Source organism: Aulostomus chinensis, chromosome 23 (genome assembly GCF_037954235.1).
Source record: "Aulostomus chinensis isolate RoL2024-O1b breed Wild chromosome 23, RoL_Achi_v1.0, whole genome shotgun sequence".
Taxonomy (NCBI): domain Eukaryota; kingdom Metazoa; phylum Chordata; class Actinopteri; order Syngnathiformes; family Aulostomidae; genus Aulostomus; species Aulostomus chinensis.
The window spans coordinates 13,401,077-13,424,668 of NC_141342.1; the positions used below are offsets into that span (position 1 = coordinate 13,401,077).

The 23,592-nt window shown below is 41.3% G+C and overlaps 1 protein-coding gene and 1 pseudogene across 3 annotated transcripts in view; one reads left to right on the plus strand and one right to left on the minus strand.

Annotated features, from left to right (window-relative positions):
- Positions 1-23,592, minus strand: part of nrg3b (neuregulin 3b) — a 206,106-nt gene that overhangs the window by 36,663 nt on the left and 145,851 nt on the right. The gene's annotated exons all lie outside the window — the stretch shown is intronic.
- Positions 14,704-18,140, plus strand: LOC147239665 (exportin-1 pseudogene; annotated as a pseudogene).

Here is a 23,592-nt window from a genome sequence, read left to right on the forward strand (position 1 = left end):
AGATATCTGTGAGGGGAATTTCTGGGGTTTTATGATCCCCAGGTCAGGCTTTAATTCAGTCTTCATTAACAGCTACATTCCTGATAAGGTTCTATAGGTAACGAAGGTCATTCAATTCCCCGAGAGAGAAGTCCATCTCCTTGTTCCTCAAACTGAAATACTGGTCTCCGCTGCTCAGGTTGTAGCATAATTTGTGAGCATGTTTAGACTCCCTGTGCAAAGACAACGGCTGGAGATCAGAATAGGTTTCATACACACGGAGACAGACGCGTACCGTGAAGCCTGTCCCTGTGTCCAGCTTCACTGCTTTTATATCATCACCAGAAGGATTTTAGGCAAATTTCCACAACAGCGACATCACAGCGGGTGCTGGGGAGAGATGGATCAATTCATCTCGCTCCTTGTATACTGACGCCACAGTATTAATTGGGCTCTGGTGCAAATGAGCATGTGAAGGAGCTTTAAGATTCACTTCAGTTATTTTGCATCATGAATAATATCTTCAGGGGCTTACTGTACATGAATAGAGAAATCTTAACCTAATTATTAGAAATTACACTTCCATATTTAGATTGTTGAAGACGTTTGGAGAAGCAAATGTGGGCTTTGTTTAGTGATATTTTTCCCCTACAAAAAGGTCAAAAGTTCACAACAACAAAGCTTAAACTGCATTGAGTGCTTTTGCTGAAAAAGATGAAGACAAGCCTATATGCATATTCACTAAGTGGTCTGAACAAAGAGTACTGATGGATCTACCCACCAACTTGTACTTCAGTCAAACTAAAGTACTTCTAACTGAAGTGCCAAAAGACGGAGAGAATTAAAAGTACGGCGATACAGACATATACTCTTAAAGTTATTTCTGAGACTGCACCTTAAGCTGATTTACCTGCTGTAACTCATATCAGACGAGGTAAACACAGTGCACTCGCTGTCTTCTCACTTTGTGATATGTTAATCTAGAGACAACTCTGGCCTAGTTTTAACTTGTGCTAGCGCCAACACTGTATTTTCTTCCGTCGTACCACGGGAAAGGCAAGTTGACTGAGATCATCCATACTTTTTTATTTTATTTTTTTTTCTAAAGGCACCAAAGAGCTTATGAGAGCAATCAAAACAATATCTTCCTGTTGGCTGCCTCCACTGTGATGCAGTGCATTAAGGATTTAGCAGGGAACTGTAGCTTGAGAGGACATAATGTGATTATTTGACAGTAATAAAGAAAGATGGAGACAGAGAGAGAGAGAGAGAGAGAAAAACCCACCAGAGCCTCTGCTTGTCAACGAGGTGAGTTCAAGCTTATTCTCTTTGATATCGTTTACATGCTCCTTGAGGAGTGGCGCCAAATAAAAACCATTCAACTGTGTTGTTTGGAGCTTCGACAATAGGAAAAAAAAAATCCAATTCTGACAAACCCCTTACGTGTGAGGGATTTTCGTTATAATTTTATTTGTTAACATGCTGTTTGATTGAGCTTAAACAAAGGTAGAATGAACTGTAGCAGGATTACATCACTGCGGCAGGAGCAACCTGAATGATTCACCTTTTAATTGGGAAGTCAAGTACGACGTGTGTAGTGTCACACTCCTGCCTAAAATACACTGGAGCTCCTAATGCAGATGGCTCATGTGTCATATAGAGGAGACATAACTTGAGCGCAATGAAATGTTGAATGATTTGTCGTGAAGTGAAGTGTCCACGGAGCTTCCAGAGAGCACGTGCACACGCGTTGGCTTCACATGCTTTCAAAGTTACATAAGGAAATCATTTCTTTCACATTATTAATAAGTCCGACACCACTGCAGCTTTTATATTTTCATTGAACGCAATATTGGACCAGTGATGGTGGGAGCCTAACTGAGAAGACGTGACCTTTATTTAAATAAGAACTTGAGTTTGTAAACATGACACACCACACTCTGCTGAATATGGCAGACTGATGCGTTCGAGAGTAGCAATTGAGTCTTAAGGGAGAGACTACTGCCATTAAAACATGATTATATGTGATTACAGGATAATCACAGTATGCAGAGGGGAAAAGTGTTATCTTTTTACTGCACACTTGGCTAATACTTGATACAGAGTATTTTCAAGTACTGTTATTATCTGTCTCCTCAGGAGCCAAAACATATCACCTTGAAACTCTGAAGTTAACATTCCTGAACTAAAGCCGTTCACTGGATGGTTATCCATAAATATGGGGAGTGCTGCCGCTATTTGTGCCGGCATAAGAAGTCTTTGTGCATTAAACCCATCAGTGTGCAGCTGTATGTAGTTACCAGTACCAACTCCAGGGGTCTGTACTGTGAAACGCCTTTGACCCATGATGTCACACAAATGTTCACGCCACCACTTTCAATAGCAGTTACGCCATCATTGGCTAACACATGGCACAGTACCATGCTTTTTAGATCAGAAATGTGTGGAAAGCAGTGACGCTGTGAATGCCCTGAGCTAAATCTTACATGCATGCATGATTATGTTGTGCTTTTACTCCGCATTCATTACTGATTTTTTTTTTTCATGCCCTGCATACAGGCTCTTTTTATGCATCTGGAAGATGATTCCTCTTAATGATGCACAGAGAGCGCCAAAGCCACAACACCATGTGGCTCCAGGTGTTTCCGCTGGTATGCGTTCATATCTAAAGCTCATCAGAGAGGTCAAGCTGGGACAACGCTCTGTCTGCTAATAGCTAAGCTGCTGCTCTTTTGTTTCCACAGGCCCACCCACTGCTCAGCAGGGACATCCCAGTTCGCTTTTTGAAAATTATTTCTGTAAAGAAAGCCCAATGTTTTGGATGCTATTGACATCTGCCTCTACAACCTTAATCCTTTGGGCTACATTCAGTATGATTGAGTTCAAATCATTGCAGATGCTAATGGACTCCAAAGGACCAATACACACACACACACACACACACACACACACACACACACACACACACACACACACACACACACACACACACACACACAATTCCATAAAACCAAAACACACAGTTGAGTCAGAGCTTTGTCTGTAGATGAACTGTCCTGAAGCCAAAATCTCTGGCTCAGCCTCACTATCAGCTGTACAAGATGGATTAAGGTCCTCTATAACTACCAACATGCTGAGGCACACTTTAATAAGGCGATTGTGTGAGCATGTGTGTGTGTGAGTGTGTGTGTGTGTGTGATTGTGTGCTTGTATCACCCTTGTTGTGAGGACATTCATCTCTTAACAAACTCACGCTGTGAGGACTCATCTCTTTTTTTGGGACAGAAAAAAAAGAAAAAGAAAAATTCTCACATAATGAAAATCGTAACATTTTTGCTCATGCTTTGCTCTAACAATGATACTGTGCCTCCTGTGCGTCAAATGTTGTATGTTTACTTCAGTAAGCTCGGTGTAAGTGTGAGAGGGTTTAGAAGAGTTAGCTCTGATAGGAAGAACTGGAAAAGCTTACACTCCTCTTCAAGTGAGCCCAAACAAGAGTCTGGGGCTTCACTGTGGTACACTGTAATATCCAAAGAATGCCATGCTAGTAAAACTACATTGTGCACGGCGGGTTTCTGAACACCTCATTAGAGGATGGTAGCACATCTGACGTGTTATAATTATATGCCAACACCACAGAAGCTACTAAAGGGCACTTGGAGAAGCTCTGCCACCGTGTCCTCAGCAAACCCAGTGTAAAGGATACGTTTGCAGCAGACACACAAAAAAAACTCTGGCTCACCCTGATATGGTATGTCTGTAGTCAGACACATGTTGTGTAGGTTAGGAAACCTTATTGTTGTAATTACAACAACTTCCTGAAATGAAAGTCCATCCATCCATCCATTTTCTACCACTTATTCCTGTTAAGGGTCGCGGGGGGCTGGAGCCTATCCCAGCAGCCTACAGGCGAGAGGCGGGGTTCACCCTGGACGGGTCACCAGTCCATCGCAGGGCCAACACACAGGACCTTAGTGACAATTCGAAACATTTAAAAGATTGAATTGCAGAGAAATGCTGGTAATATGATGCATATATTGCATGTTTAAACTGATTAATCAACTTCTGTATATTCAGCATGATGCCATGAGAATCTGTGCCGTGTCCATTAATCTGAGGAATACAACAGTGTAGCCTGACTATGATGTGCCTGCAGCTGAAGTGACCCACCACAAATGCAAACATCAACATTCAACATGTTTATTTTGAAATAATGCATGACTATAAAATTCTGCCAACAACTGTCTTGTCACATGGTTAATATAAACCATGACTTTTGACAGCGTCAGTTGATACTTCGGCATGGCTGAAATGTGAGTCTGGAGATCCATCAGAAACACTAGCAGAGCAGCAGAGAATACACCCCCCCCCCCACCCCGAAAAGATTTAAGGAATGGATTTCACATTTACAGATGAAAAATGATGCGACAGTGCAAAGTTATAGCCAGGATGCTAATTAGAAGAGAGCTGAGTTAGAGGAAGACAAAAAAAAAAAGAAAAGGAAAAAAAAAAACCACAAAAAACAAAAAAGCAATCTCACTGCAGATGTCAGCTTTATAGATTTTCTGTGCGGACAGTGATCTATATTTACTCTACACTCTGTAAATACACCGATATTTTATGATTTACCTATTGGTGAGTTTTCATGTGACAACAGGCTATTTTTTAACGTGTGGACAGCCTAGGATTGGTATTGATTTAATTCTAATTTAATTCCCTTCATTTTGCTCTTATAGCCAGCAGAGCTCAGAAGTGTCGAGGCAAACAGCCAGAGAACAAAAATAGACGACCTCTGTTGCTTTAATTACCCTTGATCCCATGCAGTTTGGCCAGTCTGCTTCATCGACTAAATTATTTACATTAATTAGTATATAGGATGGAAAAATACTACTTTAAAAGCAAAAAAAAAAGTCTTTACTGTCCTTGTTGCAGAAATGCTACAAAAGCAATTTAGCAGCTGGTGGCCGTATCCCAACTGATTCGAGTTGCTTCTTTTCGAACTGAGAACATTTAAGAGGAGTGCAAAATACCGCAGCGAATGCCAGATGATTCTCTTGTCATTTGTATCACTGTCCAAAAAAGCGCAAACAAAATAAACCGGAATCATGCATCTGTTGTAAGCGAGCAGAGCTCCAACTATGCAGTTGTCAGTGGATGCACTTGCATGTTTAGCTGTTGGTTAAATTCAGTACATCTATCTGTGTCACACTTTTGAATCTCTGCTAAAAGGATGAACATGAAAATGATGGGCGAAAGAAACAGAAATGCAGGGTGGGTGAGTCTGGGAATTATAAGCGGGAAACCGTCAAAGTAAAGTGCATCGATGTCAGTCAAGCTCCATCCCCAATGATGGCAGCTAATTAGATTTTCCCATGCTCAACAAATCATGCTGATAGGGAAAAAACATTTTGCAACTCAATAGCCAGCTGACATGTACTGATAGCATTGTCAACAGAGTCAACTATGCTGCTCATGGTTCAAGCAGAGAATTATGGTTGATATAACAGATGCATGTTCTTCTTACATGCTACATGCAGGAGCATCAAAGGAAGCTAAATGTTTAGGAAATGGTGGAAGGATGTTTTTGGATACACTAAAATTGTGGCTATAACTTCCTGTGATATGCTTCCTCAAGTGTGACACTTTTCAAGCCCCTGGAGAAAACCATGAAGGCCAGTGCTAATCTATAGCGCTAGCTGCATTTTTTTTTCTTTCTGGAAACGGTTGTGGTAACACTGGATATTACGCATGTTCTCTGCTTTAACTCGTTCATCTTGCAGGTGTGGAGCTGCTGTAGACTCTAATTGCTTTCTTACATGCTGCTGATTAGCTTTGCCAGCAGCCAAAATGTGTGTGTGTGTGTGTGTGTGTGTGTGGACAAGGATCCGAATCACTTCTGTTTCCACTAAAATAACAGCACAACTGCAAAATAAATTTAATATCACTCAGTAATTAGCCATTTTTGGAGAAAAATCAATTGTTTTTAGATATGAGGCCTCAACTGCATGAGATTTTTGAGATGCCAGATGACAGCCTGAAAATGACCAGTGGCGGCGCTCTCACTTTCCAACTTTCACTCAAGGACAAGTTTTATCTTTTCAGATCCATGTTTTCCTCCTACATGTCTATCATTGACATTTTCACCTGGAAGGGAACATCACCAGATGTCTGAGTTTAGTGCTTTCAGTTGGGTTTGGGTTAGCATAGCTGTTTATTTTTCTGATACATTTGCCACTGCAGCATTTAGGAGGGAAATTAGTATTACCCACATCACACTTTATGAGCTACTTTTCTACGTATACAATCTCTCTTGTTGAGGAAGCATCAATTAGCCTATACTGGACATGTCTAACGTGTGTATTATGGTAAAAATACCGTAGATAATACAGGCAGAGGGAAAGTGGCCTGATAAGATACAAGTGTGAGGTAAGCAAGACTTTGAATTACTGAACAACCCTTGCATAACAGTCTTGTCGGCAGTATGTTGTGGTTGGTGTTGAAGGTCATTATTCAGAGTTTATCAAAACAAAAAAGTTTGTAACACTTGGCTAAAAACCAACCTTTGTTTCTTCAGGTCACCTGCAAGACCAAACTTTGTTACTCTCAATTTCTGCTTCTAATTCCTTTCATCTTTTAACTTAACGATTTAGTTTACTCAGTCCCCTCCCCTTTCATGTCTAACTGAGGATTTTGCCCTTGCTTAAAGCAATCTCTCCTCTTTTTAACTGGCAGCGTATTCGCAGCGGTGACATTTTTAAATGATGAGTGGAGTCGGGCAGATTACAATGCCCTTGTAAGCTAACTGGTTTGCTTGGAGGACAGCCAAATAATACCTTTGGTGAAGTAGTAGCTAAAATAACTGACATATTTGCTGTAAAATCAAAACTTCAGCCAGGAACGATGAGAACAGATGTGTGGTGATTCAGTTCACTCCAGCGGAGTGACACATGAAGGAGTCACTTGGGATTTTGTTCTTTTGTGCGTTCTATTTTTTTGTGTGCATTCATCTATAGGACCACTGACATTTAAATGACATGTTTTGCTGATAGGAGTCCACTGTGTTTGGGGTCCCATAACCTCTACTGCTGCTGTATAACAATTATAATCAGAATGATAATGATAAAATGAACCATATAACATTCGTATCACAATACAAAACTCTTTGCTTCAAAATATGTTTCATAGCCTGTGCATGAACAAATATATGATCCTCTTTGAATCATTAAAATAACATTAAGTCACAAAAAAATCGATAATTATCCTCCACAGAGGTGTTACTTCCAGACCCTTGAGCAGTACAAACTCATTATTAGATAGTAGAGCTTTAATGAACACATTCTTATTGTTTCTGTGTGCTAATATTATAATTATTATTATTAGTCTGTGTCCATATGTGTGTACCACGAAACAAGATTAGTAGGTTAGCGCGGTATGTTGAGACTAAAGCCAGGATTTGCAATGTCACGAAGGTGGCTCTCTTTTAACCTGGCAAGATCACCATGGTAACTGATGCCGCAAACTTAACCTGGTCCGGAGCAGGTTAAGTTTAGAGTTTCGGCTTAAATCGGCTATAAAAAGCATCCTTTCACGAACCACCTCATTTGAAAATGGCATCACTGTTTTTGAGTAATCCGTCGGACCTCGGCGCAATCATTGTTCAAGGTTCTCTTTGGAGAGAGAGAGTATTCAGAGACAGGATTGATCTTTTCCTGACGTCATTCTCTATGAACGCGATGGATTCTCAGCTGAGGGTATACATTATTTATTCCATCCATCCATCCATTTTCTACTGCTTATCCTGTTAAGGGTCGCGGGGGGGGGGTGGAGCCTATCCCAGCAGCCTTCGGGCGAGAGGCGAGGTTCACCCTGGACAGGTCACCAGTCCATCACAGGCCAACACATAGAGACAGACAACCATTCACACTCACAGTCACACCTACAGTCAATTTAGAGTATCAATCAGCCTCGTCCCCTCTTGATGTCTTTGGACTGTGGGAGGAAGCTGGAGTACCAGAGAGAACCCACACAGGAACAGGGAGAACATGGAGACTCACACAGAAAGATCCCGTGCTGGAGCTTGGGCTTGAACCTGGAACCTTCCTGCTGTGAGGGGACAGTGCTGACCACTGCACCACCGTGCCACCCCATTATTTATTCCAAACTGCTGGAGCCATATAACCACTAATGGAGACGATACTTTGAAATAAAGAATGAAAATTGATAGTATACTACTATAATACTACTGGTATTTATCACAGATAATATTCAATCTATAAAAATTAATTTCACTGGCCAAAAAGGTTTCCACTTATCCTTTACTATGGGACAGAGTCAGACCTAAATGTACTTCTTAAGTACAATGTTTAAATCTGGTGCATCAAGTTTACAGTTTAAGAGCTTTGGATGTGGGAGGCACTAAGTGGTAAAATAAATACATAAACGTACGACTTTACACAATCGGCCATTTTCTGCCAGCATTCCTCTCTCGCCTCATTTGCAGCAACTGTGTGGCTTTTTGCTGTCATAATTGATAGATATTGTTCATAACCCTCCATTCAAGTCACTTGGTCTTCTTGACTGAAGTAGGTGGCAAGCGATTGATCCATTTCCAAGGAGTCACAAGACGTGTTCAACGCCCCTTGGCCCCTCCCTTATGGGGAGGCGCACAGAACCTGAAGCAGAAAGTCTGAGTCGACAAAGAAAGATCGTATCCACCGTTGTGGGACCAATTATCTCTGACTGCGAGTTTAGGGTTTGTCGAGCCAGCTTATTGAAAGAAAGCCTGGCTATGTTAAACTTAGGTTGCAGTACAATCCTCAGGTGTATAATTATTATTTTTAGCATAATATGAAAGAACAATTGTTTTGAATTGATCATGTAAACTATTGTTTATTTCAATTTTTTTCCAATTACCATTATGTTCAAAATAAAGAGCACATTATTATCATTATTATTATGATTATTATAGTTATTACTATTCTTATTATTTTGATCACTACTAACATATATTGAGTACATGGACATTTTCTTTTCAGATTTCTGAACCAGGTCATGTAATTAATGATTAAATCATGTTTACAAGCAATGCTCCTGCAATAATTTAAGTTAAATATACTTTCTGAACCACTGAAGGGGCCACAAGATTCCAGGATCACAAAGATAACGAGATTTAGCGGAAAAGGATTTAACAGCGAAGATTCCACACAAAAATCTCTTGAGTACTCGATTATCTCCAGGAGTATGCAACCATGTTTTCCTTGCATGACACCCTCAGATAAACAGGTAAGCATCAACAGCAACAACACCAACAACAACAAACAGGAAAAAAACAAAGAATGAGTTTTATAGCTGCAATTATCTGAACAAAACTGTGCTGGTGAATGTATTCCACTCTTGACTTGTCTTTGATGAAAGCAGCGGGAGCCTTTCTCAGTCTCTCCTTATCACACTGACGAGCCAGCTTGCCAGGAGAAAGGCCACCGCTCATTATGCCAGCGAGCTGGAAATGAGTCACAGCACCTTGTCACGTGGCTGATCTGTACCCCGACGGCGCCCTCAGCTCAGGAACTAAAGAACATGGTTTCCCCCCGCTCGTTGACATTCACTGCTGCTATCATGAGTGCTGTTCCCATCAAATTGAGGGAGAAGAGCGAATGTAACTGTAAGGAAAATGGCTTGAAATGAGCTGTAGGACTCCAGCTAGGAGTCCTCTTCTTGTCTGCTTTATTATTTAATACAGTAATCAACACTATGGACACATCAAACTTGCATCACGATGAATAGCAGCAGCTGCACTGATGATTTAAGTTAAGTAGCTTTAAAATACCCTCCCTTGCTCTACTGGGCAGCTACTTCAGCGTGTACAAAAGTAATAAATAATAACTTGCAAAAGGTAAAATCACTTGTACATCCAAGCTTGTGCACCCTTGAAACGCAGGGGAATAAAGCCAAACAACTTCAGTTCCACATTGAGATGATCTCACATCCAATCTCTCATAGCTGGTTCCTTCCACTCTGACTCACTGCACGGAGGGGTTGTTTTTAATATAATGAGGTTCTATTCCTTCCACATTATTTTCACATTGACACTCTCAGATACAACATACAGTACCAGGAAGTAATACAGTTTTACGCTGAATCACCGACTTGTGTTTTGTGTTTACTGCTTTCGAGAAGTTGTTTTGAGACGATCTAAAAGAGCCCACTGAGGTTCAAATCCTGACAAATGCTTTCTTCTATTGTGGAGCGTCTGCTGTGGAGAACAGGTGGCCTAAATATGAAATACCCATATGAGTTATTTTCTAATTGTCTGTTAGAGGATGTATAATTGTTGAAAGGGTGTGTGTGTGTGTATGTGTGTGGGTTTCAGCAAGGACAGCTGACGCGCATAGTCTCCTTTTACACAGACAAGGTCATGGTACTTGTAAGACTGGCACACTGGTATCGAATATGTTTAGGATTGATTAATATTTATATAATATTCCCTCTCAGTGTCTCTCTAATGCTTCTGGAAATACATTTTAGAATAGCGTGCATTGGCAGGGCACAGAGGAGGAATTTAAGGTCACAAATTTTTTGGGGACTTTTCACTTCGGCTTTCTCACTAGCTACGCTGCACGAAATGCAATATTAATTGTGAGATTATATTCTGAAATCACCATCAATTTGTAGCTCCCCCGGCGGCCCATCTAGCCGAGAATAGCAAGTACACAAGAAATAACTGTTAAGTTTCTCTGTAATCCTACCAGTTTCTTTTGCACTGAACTCGTGCAGGAGATGAAATATATAAATCACGGAGGACCTACACTGTAAATGAATTGTTAAGACAAATCCTTCGTCCACCACTTCAGCTTATTATCTCAGGCAAGGACTTTTTATTTTTTTTAGATCCTCTATTGTATTTATAATTTTGCACGAAATACTGCTTGGACACATGAATACAGACTATTTGTCTGAATATAAATATTCTCGAGGAATGTTATGAATCGTTTTGGAAATTAAGCTGTTGAATCAGAAATCCAATCAGAAAGTGCTAAGGAAATTAAAAAAACATGAATCTGTCTTCTTTATGTTCAATTTAGAAAAGAGACAAGAGAGAGAGAGAGCAGTTGAAAGTATAAAGCCAAAAGCCGACATTTTTGGTTATACTTAGTTTTCCAAATTGATTTTTACTACTCAAAGCAGCAGATTTAATGAATTTGTGGATCCTTAGCCAACTCTAATGAAGTAAGTGAAGGATGGAGACATCTGCAGGAACATTTGTTGGAAACAAATTCAGATTTTTTTTTTTTATGGCCAAAGTGCAACTATTTTGCCTTGATTCGTTATTGCTTCAACAACAAAATCACAAAAAGAGAAAAAAACAAACAAACAAAATTTCTTCTTCTTTTTTTTCATCACAGCCTCTACAACTCTTTTAATTTCTATTACACTCATCTGAGTAAAAACACAGGATAGGTAAAAGCTATAAAATTACTGAATTTAATTATTTCTGGGGTGCTTATTTTGGAATTGATCTTGATGTTTAGACAGAAGCGCAAAAATATAGGTTCGTCAACGTGGCAGGCATGAAATGCGCACATCTCACACGTCATTAACACCGCTAATAGATAGCCTGCAACACTGTTAACACGGGCTGTATTTTACATTCCCCCAGCACCTAAACTGTCACTTTCTAGGAGGAACTGTTACAAAATTACACCTTTGTGGAGTACTGGAACGTGTATTTTTCCATCACTCTTCATCTATATTTAATGAATGCACTTTAAACGGTGAACGGTTTTATAACACATGGTAATTAGATACGTCAGTGGTAACTAACAGATGATTAAAAGGATCAATAATACAATTTTATTATGTTATTCAAGACTTAATTACACAATATATTCAACAGTGATTTGAAGACAGGAATTCGATACTTCTATTTAGTAATTATAACAGTTTACTTAGAATGAAGCAAGCCCAGCCAGTTGAATAGAAAATGTTGCAATAAAATATACGGTGTTTTCATGCTAATCTTTGTCATATCAATGCTAACCAGATGAAATGTAATCCGGATCTTGAAATATATGTTAATTACATTGGAGCGTAATTAGATTAGATCTATTAATCTGTGTTTCTACAGTACACAGGTTAGCCACAGGAATGAGTTGATCAACGACACGTCAGCATGGGGAAATGAGCTCAAATTAGTGCTGTTCAGTTTATGGAACTGCTAATGATTAGATTAAGAGATGTGAAGCGAGGATCCCTCTGGCAGGGTTGGAAAACCATGGGATTGGTGGCATGAAAGTAGATTAAACTTGTGAGGCGATTATTTATGGGTTAGCTTACTGTAATGCCAGCAAATTATATTTTTCAGCTAATTCTGATGACCTAAAATATCTTAATGTTCACCAGAGGACCGCAGTGGTTAAAATAAGTTAACATTACGCTGACAAAAAAAACAAAAAGGGAGGGGGCCGGGAGTTACAAAACAAGATGTCTCGACGGTAATCTTTTATTGTGTGTGTCAGGATTACTTTGGAAATCCCTTTAAAATACACAAATATTTGGCCTAGTGTTGTTTCTCCCCAGTAAATTACTTATTCATATCTACATATTTATTTGACTAGATCAAATCAAAGTGTCCTTCTCTGTTGCGTTGGTTCTCAAAAGAATGTCAGGGTTTGAGGCGAAGAGTCTTGGCCAGATGAAAAGAAAAAGACGATGCGGAGAGTTGCATATTATATCCAATAATCTGCAACATTAAAAAAAACAACCCCTCAATATCTGTTTACTTGCTGGCATTTTCACTCTCTCAGCTGTTTAACTCACCAAGTGCTGCTGTGGAGTGATACTGTGCATGGAATGTGTAGGACCACAAGGTAGTGCTTCAGTTGAAAAATACAGCGCCTAATGAAGGGACACTTCTTACGGTGAAAGTGGCTGAAAAAAACACTGCCTACACATTGACAGACACTGATTATTATAGTTGGGAGTCGTGCTGTGACCCACTTTAATAAATGTTAAATATCCCTTTAACCCTTGTGGGAGGATTTTGGTCCTTTAATTGATTAACAGCCTTCAGCATGTTTATTCAGTTTACTTAAATTCTAACTTTGCTTTAAGGGGAAAATTTGATCATTTTCACCAGTTTTGTATAATTGTGTGAACTACAAACTAGCGATCTGCCAGCAAAATTGGGGTGGCATCTATATAAATCATGTGCTTGATGCAGGGAAACAGATGACCATATAAGGGCAAAGTGTTCACTCTAAAGCTTTGGACTCAAGGGGGGCTAAGATGCTAATGACAACATAGGCTTTAATGAAACACAACCATAACAGGATCCAATCTCGATGTAATCTGTGACCGTTTAATTAGAACTGATGCATGAAGTTACCATGGGAACTCTTATGACTCACATAAGGTATCTCTGTTGAGAAGAACAGCATAGGTGATAGACAATGAAGCAATTATGCAAATTCGGAGTTGTGGAGTTAACACTCAGTGAACTGATTGCCTAGTTTGCACCTGAAGTCTAAGTGGAGTGCATTCTGCCATGACAAAAACAATCTCAGCCTTTACTGGTATTTGTGAAAGGATGTAGCAGAAAAATTGATATTAAATGCTAAAATTGAGCATACAAGCGCAACCCCCTTCCCCCAAAAAAACTGTGTGTGTGTGTGTGTGTGTGTGTGTGCGTATATGTATATATGAATACTTTTAAGCAGACAAGATGAAGAAACCTTTGACAATGAAAGAAAGCCTGCAACTACAATGAGGACTCCTTCCACTGGAGGATGTGAAGCAAAATTAATGAGATAAGATGAAATCTTATTAAGTACAACCCCAGGAGAGCACGTCAGGGGAATTCATGGTATCGCTGCCAAAATATTTGTTCTGCATTTTCAGGTCAAAAGAATGTTTCAACAACTGTGGCTGATTGGACGTTTGGTCCAGATCAACAGCCAGGTAAAACGTATAGTTTCAAAAACAAAACAAAACACCCACGCCCACTTAGCCGACCAGAAACAAACACAGAAACAGATGGCGGCGACGTCTTGCTACACCCCTAGTAGGGTGGATAAAGCCACCCAGTCGGTTAGTGACTGTTCTAAGATGAATGTGTTTACTGATGTGTTTGAACTCTTGAATTCAAGGTGATAGACTTTCTCCAACTTTTTACTTTATTCGTCAATGATTTACCACTTCAAATTAAAAAAAACAAAACTAAGTTAAGAGTGTGCCTGGGTGGCATAAAATTGGATAATTTATTATTCGCTGATGATTCAAATTCACTGTGAGAGTCTGAGTCTGACCTTAATATGTCAAATATACTTAAATGTTATGTCATGATCATTTGGTTTAGTTAGTGTTAATAAATAATTATTTTTTTCTGGATGACTTTTTGTCACTAGTGCCTGCAGGAGGTTTAGAGCTGTCGGTACGTAAAGATCTTGATTATTCTGAAGGAACTCTGTGATGCATGTGACTCCACCCCAACAGACGATGCTTCAAGACTCGAGACTTGTAGACTCCATTCAGAATGCAGCCATACGGTGCTACATTGTCAGAGATGAAAGTAAGGACTTGTACAGTAAGATCAAAGTAAGAATTCACACGAAATTCAGAACAAACTCACACTGTGATCTCAGTCATTTCACACTGTGATCTCAGTCATCTTGAAGTGACACATCACGGTAACCTGTCATGTCAGCAGGATATAATGGAGCACGCTGGGTTCACTAGTTATGCTGCCTCAACGACAACTGTTCCACACATCAACGCAGTTTGGTGCTAACTGCTAACTGCTAGACCCTCAAAAGCAGCACAATGGAAACACTGGCGCAGCACCCCTTCACAAAGCTGCTGGACTTCAGTCAGCACTTTGACATCAACCTGCTGGACATCGTCATCGATGCCATGTACCATCACACCGGAGTCCTGCAACAAGTAGCCCAGGAAGTGTTAACAAACCTGGTGGACCACCCAGATGCCTGGACCCAGGTCAGCGTCATCCTGGAGCACTCAAAGTACTTGGAGACCAAGTACTATGCACTCCAGATTCTGGAGAAGTTCATCACCAGCCGCTGGAAGAGTCTGGAAAGGAACCAGTGTGAGATCATTAAGAAGTTCATTGTGTGCTTGGTCATTAAGACGTCCTGCGATCCAGCTACGATGAAGAAAGAGGGAGTGTTCCTCTCCAAGCTCAACCTCATCCTGGTGCAGGTGCTGAAGCAGGAGTGGCCCAAACACTGGCCCACCTTCATCACTGACATTGTGGGCGCAAGTCGGACCAGCGAAAGTCTGTGTCAGAACAATATGACAATCCTCAAGCTACTGAGCGAGGAGGTGTTTGACTTCTCTGCTGGTCAGATGACCCAAGAGAAGGCCAAGCACCTGAAGGATAGTCTGAGTGCTGAGTTCCCTCAGATACTCCAGCTGTGCCTCTTTGTCCTCAGCAACACACAGAATGCCCCCCTGGTGTGCTCAACACTGGAGACCCTCCTCCGTCTCCTTTCCTGGAACCTGGGCCGTCAGCACACGATACTGCATAACATCTTTCATTCCAACCTCATCAGCAACCTGGTTGAATTCATCAATGTTGCCATGTTACGAAACATGGCACTGAAATGTCTGACAGAGATTGCTGGAGTGAGCGCCTCTAAGTATGAGGAGCAGTTTATCCTCCTTTTTAAGCTCACGGTGGATAAGCTTAAGAAGATTCTGCCCTTGAACACCAATATTCAAGTGGCCTACACTCAAGCCAAGGATGATGAGCAGAGCTTCATCCATAATCTCAGTCTCTTTCTCAGCGCCTTCCTTAAACGGCACAGTCAGCTGCTGGAGAAGAGGCCAAACCTGGGTGAGATGTTCAGGGAGGCCCACAGCTACATGCTGCTTCTGTCAGCGGTGGAGGAGACAGAGATCTTCAAGATCTGCCTGGACTACTGGAGCCATCTTGTAGCTCTGGAGTTATACAAAGAGAACCGTTTCACCAACTCCAGCGCTCTGAAGCAGCCACGCGGACAGGAACGTAAGAAGCTCTACCAGGATGTCCTCTCACAGGTGCGCATGCTGATGGTGAGCTGCATGGCCAAACCAGAAGATGTGCTGGTGGTGGAAAATGACCATGGTCAGGTGGTTAGGGAGCAAATGTATGGAACGGATGCCACCACCATCTACAAGACCATGAGGGATACGCTGGTGAATCTGGCCCAACTTGACAGTGCAGACACTGCACAGGCCATGATTCATCGACTCGTCAACCAGGTGAACAGTGCTGAGTGGTCTCAGAGAAACCTTAATGTTCTCTGCTGGGCCATCGGCTCCATCGGTGGGGTCATGAAGAAAGATGACGAGACCAGGGTCCTGCACACAGTCATCAGTGGCCTCTTGAACATGTATGAGCAGAAGAGCGGGAAGGACCAGATCAACGTTGCTTCCAATGTCATGTACATTGTGGGCCAGTACGTCAACATCATAAAGGACCATTGGAACTTCCTTAAGGCTGTCATCTTGAAACTGGTGGAGTTCATGCATCTGACCCACGATGGGGTGCAGGACATGGCCTGTGACACATTTTTCAAGATAGCAAAGGAGTGTCCAGGCCATTTTGTTCATGTCCAGGTGGGTGAGGAGGCCCCCTTTATCAATGACATCCTCAACACCATCAGCACTGTCATCTGTCACCTGCAGCCACAGCAAGTCCACACATTTTTTGAGGCAGTTGGATTCATGATCAGGGCTCAGAAGGACCAGGAGGTACAGGTGCGTCTGATGGAGTGGTACATGGTCCTGCCTAACCAGGCCTGGGACAGGATCATCCTGCAGGCCACCAAGAATGCAAACATCCTGACAGAGGAAGAGACGCTGCGTGAGCTGAGCAGCATCCTCAGGATCAATATAAGTGCCTGCAGAGCTGTCGGGCATCCGTTTGTGGTCCAGCTGGGACGGATGTACCTCAACATGCTCAATGTCTACAAGGGCCTGAGTCAAACCGTCTCCTTGGCTTTCCAGAACCATGGGGAGATGGTGGCCAAGCACCCTCTGATCCGCAGTATGATCATGGTGAAGAGGGACATTCTGCAGCTCACCTCAGGCTGGGTCAGCTGCTCTCAGGACCTTCACATGGCAGCAGAGAACTTTATGCCCTCCCTTCTGGACGCAGTACTGCTGGACTACAAGCAGAACGTCCCAGCTGCTAGAGAGCCTGAGGTCCTCAGAACCATGGAGGTCATTGTGAATAAGCTGGGAGTCCACATGACCAACAACATCAACAGGATCTTTGACGCCGTCTTCTACTGCACATTGGAAATGATTGGCAAGAACTTTGAGGAGTTCCCGGAACACCGGGTCCATGTGTTCAGCCTCCTCCACGCAGCAGTGTCCCAGTGTTTCCCGGCTTTCCTTTACTTCAGCCCTGAACACTTCCAGCAGGTCCTGCACGCCATCATCTGGGCCTTCAGGCATACAGAGAGGACCATTGAAGACAGAGGTCTGCAAATCCTCTACACTCTCCTCCAGAAAGTGGCAGCAGAGGAAGAAGTTAACCAGATCTTCTACCAGAGCTACTTTTTTGAAGTCCTGCAGCACATCCTCGCTGTGGTCACGGACACATTGCACACCGCAGGTCTGACAATGCACGCCACCATCCTGGCCTACATGCTGGCCCAGGTGGAGAGGGGGAAGGTGAACGTGACCCTGAGTGCCACCATCCCAGCCAACAACCTGGTGCATGTCCAGGTTTACATCGCCAGCCTACTGAAGATGGTCTTCCCGCATCTCCTAGACGTCCAGCTGCAAGTTTTTGTAACAGGATTGTTCAGTCTGAACCAGAACATTCCTGCCTTGGAGGAGCACCTGAGAGACTTCCTGGTGCAAATCAAGGAGATTACTGGTGAGGATACATCAGACCTGTTCCTGCAGGAGAGGGAGGCAGCTCTGCTTCAGGCCCAGCAGAAGAAACACAACTTCTAGAAGTCTGGGCATACTTAACCCCCCACGAGCTGCTGGAGGAGATGTGAGTCCAGCAGGGAACCAGCGCGTGGAGCTCGGACCATCACCTGGCTGCCAGGGAGCCACATCCAGAAAAGTGCTGTTCTAAAAAAATGTTTTAAATTTATTTTTGACCATAAAAAACACTTTCATGATTGTAACCATTGGTTTTTCAGACTCTGAACCATTGTATTTTATACTTGGTGTTATTGTGATTGTTTTACATTGATGTGATGTCCATATTTTGAAGCTCCGGTTTATCCTACTAATTTTTTTTGTCTTGCCGTGAGAATACAAGCAAACCCCAAGACAACTTCTGCTAGCCGGAAGGCGGCACAAACGCGCCCTCAATCAAATGGGATGTGTCTAGGATGTTCCAGGTAGCTCTTATCAGCACAGCAACACATCCACTCGCTCCAATGTGGATGCAAACTCTTAGCATGCATGGCACACTGCCCACACATTGTCTGTGAGCTACCAGAGGAGCACTCCTCTCTGTGAGAGAACCAACACAGACTGGTCATATATAAATATAAATAAATACGTCATTTAATTATGATTAAAGGAGGAATTATTAACTGAAATTTCTGTAAGGTAACACAAAACTTTAAGGCCCTCAGAGTAATCTTGCAGGCAGAAGGGCGCTTAGACACTGAAGACCATTACTGTTTGTGATCTGTCAGAAAATGTAATGAGTTCTACCTCCGCCAAATGATAAAAGTAATCTTTTAACTATTTCAGGCACCATGATGTTCTCTGTGTATGAATGGTGCTCTATAAATAAACCTTCACTGGGCCTAGGACCCGCCTGCATACACACGAGTGACAGAAATGTGGCTCAGACCACCTCTGAATGTGGTTCAGGTGGATGGAGCTCAGAAAGCATGAGTGTGTGTGATGCTAACACCTTGTGATTGGATCGCTCTGAATGGATCTCAATAAAAGGCGTGCACGGGACCAGAGTTCCTGCATAAATCTTCCAACACACAAAGAAATGGCACTTACCCTGTTTCTTCTTTGGCGAAGTTAATAAATTAGTACTCAATGATTAAAAAAATATGTTATTACATAGTTTGTACAAAAAAACCTCTTTTAAATTAAAAGAGTCCAGAGACCAACCTAGACTAACCTTTGTTAAGGTGCACACAAGCACTGATTTAATTTTTAGCCAGTCCTACGTACAGTGCATCATCCTGCTGAACAAGGCTGACCTGATGACATCTTTACAGAATAACAAGTATGTTAATATTTGACATTTTCCGGATTCATAAATCCAAGTTTTTGGATATGAAAGCCGTGTCAGCCTCCATAGCAGCCTGACTCCTGGCCGGGGTGAACATAATCTGTGCAGCTCTTTGGTAATTTACCGGTGGCTCTGAAGTCTCTGCAGCGTTTTCATAGATGATAGAATTCTTTTTGGAAGGTTTCACAGATGAAGTCTAACAGTTAGTCTGAATGTCAAGTGAAGCTTTGTGATTTTACTGAGCAGTTCAGCCTCTTGAGGAGACAAGAGGCGAAGAGGTCCTGTCTCTTTACGAAATAATGTAATTATGTTTGCGCTACAGATGCTTTTTTTTCCTCTATCGCTTAAAAATAAATAAATCTTTCCCCCTAACTGGAGAATGCAGCGCAAATCATTTGCTAGGAATACTAAAGGATATACACACAATATCTGAGAAATACAAAGTTTCTTGATCTTATTGTGTGTGTGTGTGTGTGTGTGTGTGTGTGTGTGTGTGTGCATGCGTGCAGCCACTGTGCACAAGGACCTAACTAAACTAAACTGACAACTGATTGTATTTAGCATGGCATTTTCATTGAATATGGCCCTTAAAGACAAACATTATCAAACAAAATAAAATCAGGATATTAAATATTAGCAAATACAGAGGACATCTTGGAGCCTGTTCATTAGCGAGAGCCAGTGACTCCCATCACGACAAACGCCTTTTCACTGGCAGGAAACTTGCCAGCAGATAATTTACACTTCTGCTAACGCCCTCAGTTTAGGGAGAGATAAAGTGTTTGAGGAACACACGAACGTTTGAAAACAAGTCGGTGAACCTCTGTGGCGTCTGAAGGAGCCTCGCCGCTGTTATTAATTTGTGCCCGAGCAGCTTTCAGCGTGAGGCTCCAATGCAGATTCAGCAGAAAAATAACCCAAAACAAAACAACAACAAAAAACTCAGCCTTTGACTCTGCAAGGAATCGTTTGTTTCTGAACTGATAGTTTTCCAGACTGATACCAATGAGTGAGAGGCTTTACATTTCAGTGCAAAATGCCAAGCCGCTGTCATCTTTAGGGAGGGAGGGAGGGAAGGGCTGGGTAGGCGGCTGAATTTGAAGCCACCTCTTAGCACTGTTGGCAGTGTATCTGCACATTTTGGCAATATTCCCCAAAAGCTCTGCATACAAGGATTCACTGTTCATGTCCACGCTGTGTGAATGTGCGCGCACACACACACACACACACACACACACACACACACACACACACACACACACACACACACACACACACACACACACACACACACACACACTCTCTTATCGCTGCCTGCCCCTGTCCTGAGTATTTACATCAAAATGAAATGAAATGAGGAGTAAAATTAGAAAATAAATGTCTCTCCGAGTGTTTTCATCCCTTCAGTGCAGACATAATCCCCAAATGATGAATTATAGAATTTGTTCAAGAGGCCTTCCATCACAGAAAGGAATTCCATATAGATTTTTATTTAAGATGGCAAATTCTTAATTTGCATGTACACAAATGACTGGGCAAAGAGCTAGGAGTTAACCAACAACAGCAGGGGGGGGAAAAAAACTTTATTCTCATCCGTCTCTCTTCTCTTTCCAAGTATTTGACATTTCAGAGTTTTAGAATAGGAAAAGGAACTGAGAAAGACTTTATGCAGCTGAGACTCATTTCTTGAAAGTGTCTTCTCTGATTTTCAAGCTGGTTTTGGCTACACAGAAACAACACTAATAACCACTGACAGAATGTTTTAGAGCATAAACCAAACCTTAACTGTAGTTTTAACACCTCATAAGACTTATTTTGTCCACATGGAGGACTTGTTGGCTTCATAAAACACTTTTTATTATATATCTTGCCCCAAACAATTACACTGCTACATGAAATAACAACATTCTATTTTCTTAACTTGGTTGTTTGTTTGTATATTTTGATGAGGATATCAGTGTTAGCGTCAGAGGGTGCAAGAATGCTAATTTACATTTGCAGTCCTTACGTTGGTACCAGCAAAGGGTAAAAAACTGAATAAAAATGAACGTGGGGCACCCAGTGCATAACATGTAGGCCAAGGCCTTGCAGCGAAGGGAGCTCGATTCTGGTCCAGGTGCTATTCCTCATGTCTTCCCCCCTCTCCCTCGCCCCCTTTCCTGTCATTTCTTCACTGTACTATCTAGTAAAGCATTAAAAATGCAAAAACTATCTTTAAAAACAAATGAACGTAGCACGAAGCAGTCTCTAAACATGAGGAAAGAAGTTTCACTCCAAATGCAATTGACAGTGACATTAAATTCCAAGGGAATTTTTAATTTTTAGGCGACAGATATGCATACTGACGAAAAAATCAAAATTAAATGAGAAAAATGATTCCCGAAGAAAAGTTTTTTTGAAGAAGTATTTATTTGTTGATGTCCCTAGTCAGCTGTTTTACATCAAATGATTTTTTGTCACCATCCTCCACTTCCCTTTCTATGGAGGGTAAATATATCATGTACTGCAATAATATTCACCGGAACACTTAGCTTGGACCTTTATTTTACTTATTCTCTTCATGAGTGTTTCACAATCTTTTTTTTTTTTTTTTACAAGTTTTTCTCTCAATCTACCGCCTCTCCTTCTTCTTTTTGCATAATGTTAATCCATTTTACTGTTATGCTCCAACCCCGCAAAAAAAAGTAGGTTTCTTTTTCTTCTCTCAGCTGGATGTTTGGTAATTCACAAGCTATTTTTAGATTCATTTCCCTGCCAATAATCCGAATTAAAGGGGTGTGACCATGAGCTGATTTGTGATGTCATATAAAGTTTTGTTTGTAAATTCCAACAATGATCATTACATTTTTAAATATTCTGTCTACAGTTTTCTGAAGACAGAATACGCTCAAGATTAATGCACATCGCCAGTTTTTTTTCCCTTTAAGTGAGAGTAATTGAAACTCTGTGGAAATCAATTTAAAACCTGGCATACCTACAGAGCAGCAGTGTCTTTTTTTTCTTTTCTTCCTTCTACATAAGCCATGCCAAGAGACCTCTGCTGAGAGAAAATACATGATCCTTTGTGTGAATGTGGGTCAGAGGAATAAGACAAGACAAGAGCCGTATGACTAAGCTCATTTAATGCAACAGTTTGGTATTCTTTCTCGTTTTGGTTATTCTGTATTGTTTAAAAACACGCATTATCGCAGGTTGAACGAGAAAATGTGAAATTATTGCTTATATACAAGAACATTACACAGGTTTGATTGTTTTGTTGTCATTAATCATGCCGATAACTTGTTGTTTTCATGTCTTTTCAACAGCTACACCACCACTTTTCTTGCATAAATGCTCAAAGAACAAATATACTGCATTGACGGCAGTTTGGCTGCACTGAAATTATTCAATGGTCGGAGTATAGATTGAAGCCATTTCCCCTCTTTGTACTAAAGATGATTCAATTCTCTACAGGAACTCTGTGTATAGCTTTGTTGTTTAGTCCGGTCAATAATGGAAAATCATTCGATCTGACCAGGGCTGCCATCTGAAGACTAATTTCTTCTCTAAAACCCTGTCTGGTTTCAGTTTCAATATTCCTGATATCTTCGTACAAAGGGAAATTTGTCCGACTTTAATTTCGGCAACAAGAGGCTACTATGATAAATCGTTCAAATGGAAACTTTTTCAGGAAGTACATGCAGAGATTTGAATAATATACTAAACTAACGAAAATATTCTATTTCTGCTTGCACATTCTTTTTTATGACAGGCTGCTTTGTTTCTCCTTTGCACAGCAGAATTTGACAAAGCGACAAAGAAGAAGTATAGAGTATTTCTAGCATTCCTGGCTGGGTAATGGTAGGAATGATGATTTGAGCTGACCCGGGTGGAAGGGTAAAAGCCTTGAGAGAAAATAGCTCTGACTTATGATTGCAGTAACTGTGACTTGAATACCACCTGTAAGATTAATGGAAAAATCCAAAAATAAGAGCCAATTTGTTGCTTGGAGGATGATTGCACACTATTATTGACACGGAGACTCCATTATTTAGACTGGGGGGGGGGGGGGGGTGTGATGTGAAAGAAATACCAGCGTCATACTGTAAAATGGTGAATACTTGATATGTGGGTTATAAGAGGAATGCTAAGTTGGAAATGTATCATTTTTATTAAATAGTAACTTCTGACTCTTTTTGGGGAAGTGTGTTGACACCATAATCACATGAATGTTGCGTAATATGGGCTCCCTTAACTAGCAGTCCAACATTTAGAAAATTTCAGTTCTTTGAATTTAAAAAAGCCACTCAGAAAATAAAACAATCAGGGCTTTAAACTTGACGTGATACTTATACTGCACTTATCATGTCACTAAAATCCTGTTCTCCTCTGTCTCACTGATCTGGACA